Raw genomic sequence first — 8092 nt, 5'->3', positions numbered from 1 at the left:
GTTCATTCCCAGTCCACCTCCGATAAATTCCTGTGGGATTGTTGCTGCGTGCGGCAACAGTTGTCACTATTTTAATTCATCCATCTTAGGCATGAGTCTCTGAGAAGTGATATTCGAACCATTCATTCATTCATTTCAATGAAGTTAAATGATTAAGGGAGGACCACAAGCAGATATCTGATGTTTAAGAAAAAAACTATTCATGGTATTTGCTAAAGAAAATAAGACAGTCTTTATTCAAAGGGGACTATCAGAACAGGTACAGGGAACACTTCAGTAGGATACTGAAGTAGAGGAGATTGGGCTTTGCTCCAAATACAACAAGGTCAAATGGGAATTTATAGCTAAGGAATAGGATGGGGAATCAGTCAGTGAGAAATTACTAAGAGAAAACATAGGGGGTAAGGGAGACAGACTTATTGGTGGATGGACTCAACAAATCTTGCTGAAAGCAGGCCAGGGTTAACAGAAGGAGATCAGATACCAAGGGTAGGGGATTTTTGCTCAATTGGTTAAGCAGAAATCTTGCTCAAAGTGGATTTTTACAGAGAGAGGAGATCAACATTAGGCTTAGTTGAACAAATGGCTCAGAAGGAGACTGATTTAAATTAGGTCACAGAAATAGCCATTATCACTAAGGGAAAAGATCTCCTGGAGATGGAAGACTGTCTTTCCAGCTTTGGTGGATTAGCAATCAACATCTTCTCCAACCCCTTCTAGTATCTGTTTCTTTACAGAAAGCTAAGAACTCCAATTCCCAGTTCCTTTTTGAATGCCATTAGAATTTCACCAATTGCTTGTAAAATGTAAAAATGAGGGTCATCTTTATCCCTGTATTTGATTGATAAGTATACTATAAAAATTTATGAATTGTTTTGTTCTTTTAATAGCAACAGTATTCCAAGATCCAGGTCCCAAATTTTATGATATCGAGAGAAGGGGAACAAGACAGTCTTTTTTGCCAGTGCCAATCAGGCAGCTACAGTGTAGATCTACAGCTGAAAGTCTTGATGGCAGCAGATTCTTGATTCCTGGTTCATGCAGGAGGTGTTCTTGAAGTCACCCAGTTGCTGTGGAAGTGACAACTCCTCTGGTAGGCCAGTTCTAGGTGTTGTTCAGGGAGCCATTCCCAAAGATCCAGCATACAATCAACTACTCTCTATTCCAGACATTTGTAAACCCAGATCTTTGTTTTAGCACCTTTCTGCTGAAAATAGCGCCCTACAATTGAGCCCTCATGGATATAAACATATTCACAAGTGAAATAAGATTAGTACTAGGATTATGCTTTCTTAATTATATATTTTCTTCTGAAAAGAATAATTACCTTATCATTTTCTTAATTAACATTAAACTTTTAGCAAAGCTTCCCATAACTTCCCAAAAGCTTCTCAATTTATGTTTCCACATGCCTACTATCAAAGCTACCAGATAATATATTCTTCCATTGTTTTTCTAGAGCATTTTGAGCCCTCCATTCTTTGGCCCTGATCTGTGTAGGTTGTTTTTTAAACCTGTGGCACAGTGATCATATTAGAACCTTCCTTTTCCTTTGTTGTTGTTCTAGGAATTTCTCTGTGGTATAATAAAAATATATATATTTGATTTTTGTACCTAGTTCATGACACAGGACTCAACATCCTTGAAATTTACTGTCCTTTTATATGCTAATAGATACTCATGACAGAACGCCCCCTAGATAGAACCAGGACAGAGTTGGTCACCAGAAAAACTAATCTATGGTTATAAGGTTAGAAAGTTCAGCTCCACAATGGCCAATGATTTCATCTAATGTGCCTTTGTAATGAAACCTCCACAAAACTCCATAAATGATGGGACTTGGGGACTATCTGGATTAGTGAACACATTTATGTACTAGGCGAGTGGCACAATCAGAGAGAGAAGGAAAAAATGGAAGCTCTGTGTGACCACCCCACACCCTGACCTATGTCTCTTCCACTGGGCTGCTCCTGAGTTGTATCCTTTATAATAAACTGCTAATTCCCTTCTGAGTTCTGTGAGTCATTCATTGAGGTGACCTAAGGAACGGAGAGTGAGGTAGGAAGGGCTGTTTCTGGAGAAAAAAACTTATCTGACAAAAGATATGCATACTGACCCTGAGATAAGTGGAATTCTAAAAATAAACCCAAAGAGACTTGTCCATGTACCATCTGTCCCTCTGGTGTGGATGGAAGTAGCACTCTCACCATTATGTGAGGGGAAGATTAACTGCGGGGCTTAATGTAATCACTTGAACCCTTTCAAAGCAGAAGGTTCTCAAGATGATGGCAAAAGGAGAAATCAGATATTAAAATTTTCCAACTTTGAAGATGGAAAGGCCAAAGGAGAAGCGATGTGAGTGGCCTCCAAGAGCTGAGAGAGAACTGAGGCTGTCAGTCAGCAAGTAAACAGGGAATTAAGCCTATAACAGCAAGGACATATAAATCCTGCCAACAATCTGAATGATTTTAGAAATGAATTCTTCTCCCTAGTCATGCATGGTGGTGTACACCTATAATCCCAGAGACTCTGGAGGCTAAGGTAGGAAAATCGCAAGTTCAAGGCGAGACTGGGCAACTTAGCAAAACACTGACTCAAGATAAAAAATAAAAAAAGGGCTCAGGAGTTAGCTCAGTGGTATAACACCCCTGGGTTCAATCCCCAGTACCAAAAAAAAAAAAAAAAAAAAGAAAGAAAAGGAAAAGTAGATTCTTCCCCACAATCTTTAGATAAGAGTCTAGTCAGACTTGAAAACATCGTAATTTTAGCCTTCTGACTCATTAATCCAGATGAGTCCTAGGCTGCTGACCTGTAGAACTAGAAGAAAAGTGAGCATTGTTTTAATCTGCTAAATTTTTGGTAATTTGTAACACAATGATAGAAAAATTAATGCACACCTACCACCTTGACACTATCTGGATGTGATGCCTGAGAATAGGCTGCCATCTTGTGACTAGGAACAAGAACAGGGAAAGGGCAAAAGGATTTCAGAAAGTTGGCTTTGACATTGAGATGTCTGACCCATTGTAAGAAACTGGCTACCTTCAGACTTACAATGTGAGAAAACAAACCCTTACTTTAAACCACAGTGGGCTGGTATCCCATTATTTGTAGAAGATCACTTCTAATACAGGAACTCATGTGTTTTGAGATTTTGGTTTTCTGAAAAGATCTTTATTCTATTCTCAAATCAAACTGAGTAAGGAAATACAGGTTGAATAATTTCACTCATTTTTAAAATACTCATTTTTTTAAACTTTCACATGTGACTTTTAAGAAATACAATGCTGTTACTTTTTCCTGATTCTTTCCATAGACACAATTTTTCTTTCTGTAAACTTTTAGGAGTTTCTCTTTATATTTTGTAGTGGAAAATTATATCACTAAAAATATAATATATAAAGGTTTTCATCTGCTCCTAGTTTCTAGGTCCTCAGTGATACTCCTGTGCATTTTGGCTTTTCACATCAGAGGCTTTTCTGAAATGTCTGGTAACCCCTGGCCATGTGTTCACATTAGATAGAGTCTAATATAGCCACTGGACATGTGGGGACTCATCAGGAAGTAGCATTGCACTTTAGCATAATAGAGACAGGATGGGTAAGCAAGTACTCAAGTACCCAAACCTATAGGATCTTTCCTCTGGAACCACCCAGTTTCCCCAGGAAAGGATGTGCTGATCTCTTGCCTACATGTATAGAAGTTGTTAGAGTCTGACCACCAGTATTCAAGAAGCTGGGTAGAGAAGGGAACTGGACATCCTCCTGTTCAATATGCAGACTTGTACGTAATTCTCCAGGTTTCAGGAGACACTTCACCCCCACTCCCTAAACCTGTACTTTGTGCTCCCTAAATTAAATCCCTCACCAAAGGATATACCTCTTCTCCTCAGGGAGTGGGGGTGAAGTAGTTTCCTAGACTGTGAAATAGGGATTGATAGAAATTAGATATCTGGGTCTGAACTTGGAAGAGAAGTGGGGAGCTGAGAGTCTTACTTTCCTCTATGTAAACTTAAGCAATCTTTTTGTTTGCAGCAACCCACACTGGTTAGTGGTATTGGCTTGACTTGCCACTATTCCCCTCTGTAGATACATAAGCTTTTACATTCTGCTCTGCTAAATCAGTTACCTCTATTCTATCCCATGTGTCACATAATTTAATTTCAGGCTTACAGATATATTCTAGTTTCAATAAAAAGTAAATGTAGGGCTGGGATTGTGGCTCAGTGGTAGAGCACTTTGGCATGCTCAAAGCCCTGCGTTCAATCATCAGCACCACAAAAATATGAATAATAAATAAATGTAGCTTCACAATTCTAATATCATGATGTTCATCCATTCTGTCCTTCCCTTTCCAAGGCTGAGACTACATTCATCCTGATAAATATATCTTCAAGACAACTGGGATCTTTGGTCTCATGTAATACCAGGTCAATCAAGCTTCAGATCCCCTTCAGAAAATCAAGGAGTCCAACATCCTCTGTGAGTCCAAAACTCTAGAGTGTATATAAGTAAATATAAGTTTTAGAAGTCAATTTTGGCACCAGAAAAAAATGAAAGTTCAATGAACGCAACAGACAAAGAAGGAAACTTTCTTTCAACAGTTCAGGAAAAAGAGATAAATGGAGGAGCTAGGGATAAAACAAATAATGTGGGAAATGAGGGGAATAACAAGAAGGCACTCAGAATTCCAGCTTGAGTATGTGAGTTTGTGACAGTGTCAGTTATTGAGCTCAAAGTCCTAGAAACAAAATTGGAGTATAAATGATTAATACAGCATTACAGATGTTGAGTTTCAGACATTGTAGGATGTTCAGATGTGTGGGTCTGAACTAAGGAAAAAGAACTCTGTGGGCCAGATTGGTAGAGTTGGGAAGTCTTCAATCCATAGGTAGTGACTGACATGAATAAGAGTTCCCAGGGATTGTGAGGAAATAATTCTCATTAGGATGACGAGATGGAGAAATAACTTTTCAGGAAAAAGGGGGAAATGCAAATATGGATAGCACTGCATATTGTGTTATAGTTATTGAAAGAATAACTATAAATTGTGTATGGATGTGGCTTGGGATGGAACCTGGGATGAAGACAGAGGAAAGAAAAGGAAAGAGCAAAAAGATAAGATTAAGGAAGAAAATGTAGGGACATATTATGAAGATCTTGATGTCTACACCTTGGCCATGGCACAGTATGAATGAAGTGGCATACTTCCCAGTTTTATTGCCCCCTCCCCACAACGTGAGCTCCTCAGAATGGCTACAATGGCCCCTTCGCCACATTTCAGAACATGGATGGCCACACTAGGTATCACACAGCCTCTCACCTCTGGACACCATGGATTTTGTAAAAGGTATGTGATACAGCTTGGCATTCAAAATTTGTGCCAAGGGGACAATAGTAAGAGGTTAAACAATTCAGCTTCTATCTCTTGAAAACTCTGAATGTGAGGAAAATTCACTGTGCCTGTTAGGACCAGAAACTGAAAGATAGAGAAAGGCACATGTCATAAGTCATGGATAAACATAAGCCAGGAATAAACAGAAGTTACGATTAAGCAGAAATCACAAAACAGAGAGGACAGAGAAAAGCGAGGTCAGAACAAGAGCAGCAGGAACACAGGTAGGGAGGAAGAATAAAAGAAACTAAGGCCTACAAGATAACTATATTACCAGAACTGCTATGTATCCAGAATCACCTTTCAGATCACAGACTGCATTCAGGTTTCCAGTAAGTCCAGCCTACGTGCAGTGTATTCGTACATATCTGTTTTTGTAGATTCACAGTATTTAAGGTAAACTGAATGAGAAATGGTTTATCTCTCTTCTCTGTGTTCTTTTCTGCTATTGTCTCCTGGATCTCTTGATTCGTCTCCTCTCCTTTGGCCCTTTTGGGCTCACATAGTGGTCTTGGATGACCTTTCAACTCAGCTCTCCATTGCAGAGCTCTAAATTTCTGTGAGAGGACTCATTTTAGCTCAGTTCATCCTTTTCAACCAAGCTGCACGCATGACAAGAGCTGGAGATTTCTTTGATTCCTTTAGGGGCTTGAGAAACTGGAGCTTTGCTCATAGAGGATGGAAGAGACTAGCAGTGGAAGGAGGCAGGAATGCCTGTAGGTGTCTCAGTCCAGAACTCTTCAAGTTCCAAAGTGAATTCTTGATCACGAGGTGCCTTCTTCCATGTAGGCTGTGGTTAGATGACTATAGTTTTGGTTTTACAGTATCAACAGTATGTTCCTCCCGTTACCCCAGACCCCTTTCATTTCTACATACTCTACAAAGTATCTATTTCTCCAAACTCATTTTCCATGGAGGAAAGGAACTATTGATAAGCTCTTTCATGCCTTTCTCTCCTCCAAAGGAGCCAAATCTGAGGCTCAGAAAACCTATACTGGTGAAATGACAAAGTGTTTTCTCTAATACTTGTCCTTCAACTCAAGTAAAATAGGACAAACTGAGTCTAAATGACCTTTTAGCTCAACTATCCACAGCTCATTGCCACATGAATTCACAGCAGCAACACAGACAGATGATAACACATATCAGGTCTCATTTAGTGTGCTTTAATGGATAATGGATTGACCCCCAGCTTGACCCTTCTTTTTTCAGCAGGGCCTTAAACCAACACACTCTAAGCACTCTCTGTAGATTCTTGTCCACGAGGTACAGAGAGGCAACTCACTCACCCCTTCATTCAGGAAAAACAACAGATATGAAGTTACTCTGATATGACAAGCATGCTGCCAGGTACTGGGACTACAACAGTGATTGAGACGGGGTCCTTGCTTTCAAGGCGTTTATAGAGTCCAGCGGGAAAGACAAATATTAAATAATTACAATGGTGATAGATACATCTATTCTAGAACCAGTATTCAATGGCACATGTAACACAGTAGTCCAAGAGAGCTGGAAGAAAAGCAGGAGATGGGGGTTAGAGGAGTTCTGCCGCACACTCCCCCAACTCGGCCCACTCCAGCATTCCAGCTTTCAACCAGGTGCACACCTCCCTGCATCCGTATTCTCAGCTTGGCCACCTCCTTGATAGAAGTTACAGATCAACGTACAGCTTTCAACTATCCCTTGCTGGTCCCTTTACTCTGCCCCTTTCTGTGTAAACTCTCCTTAGTTACCCATTTGAGTTTCAATCTGCTTCCTGCCAAAATCATGACTGAAATAGGTCTGTATGAAAAGACTATTCACACTAGTGAGTGGAGATAAGGAAATTTAAAAAAACAAAAAACAAGCAAACAAAACTGGAGCATCCAGGTTTTTATTTAAATATTTTTTTAGTTGTCAATGAATCTTTTTATTTTATTTATTTATATATGGTGCTGAGTATCAAACCCAGTGCCTCACACATGCCAGGCAAGCGCTCTACCACCCAGCCACACTCCAGTCCCAGCATCCAATGTAAATCATTATTATTCCTAGGCAGAAAGGGTAAGTGAAAGAAAAATATGCTACAGGCTGGTTGAATACACCACTGTGTCAAAAAAGAATAGAAAAAGTATAAACAGTTCTCTCTTTCTCTTTGTGTCTCCCTTTCTCCCCTCCAATCTTCCTTTGGTTAAAGTCTGAAGAAAATCCCAACCAGTACTCAAGTGATGAAATCAACAGAGATGAGCCTTCCAGGGTACAGATCAGACAAGAAAAGTTGATTTATAGAACCAAACAGAAAATAAGCAGCCCAACACACTTTACTGTCAAGAACACTTAAAAGAAACAGTTTTAAAATTTTTATTACAAAGAATATATGTATTTTGGTAATACTTTTTCTCTTTTAAGATAGGGCAGATAGCCCCAACACTGCATCCTACATATAGAAAATACTCACTAAGCTTCACTAGTGGAAATTGCCATGGGTTATTAAGGGTCAACCTGCCTGAACAGGCCACATGAGGACCTCTGAGCACAACCAACCCATTATGAGGAATCATGGGTCGTTCCTGAGGTTCTAGAATTCCCAGAGGCTCTGATTCAGTATTGGGAGCTCCTGCTCACAGTTTCTTTGCAGCTCTTAGGTGCCCCACACTAGAGGCCCTCTTTTTCTAAATCCAGATGATTGAGTTAATCTTACTAATGAGTTTTCATCTGC

This window comes from Sciurus vulgaris (genome assembly GCF_902686455.1).
Source record: "Sciurus vulgaris genome assembly, chromosome: 11".
In the NCBI taxonomy this organism is placed as follows: domain Eukaryota; kingdom Metazoa; phylum Chordata; class Mammalia; order Rodentia; family Sciuridae; genus Sciurus; species Sciurus vulgaris.
The sequence above is the reverse complement of the archived record's forward strand: the minus strand, read 5'-3'. Positions refer to the sequence as shown.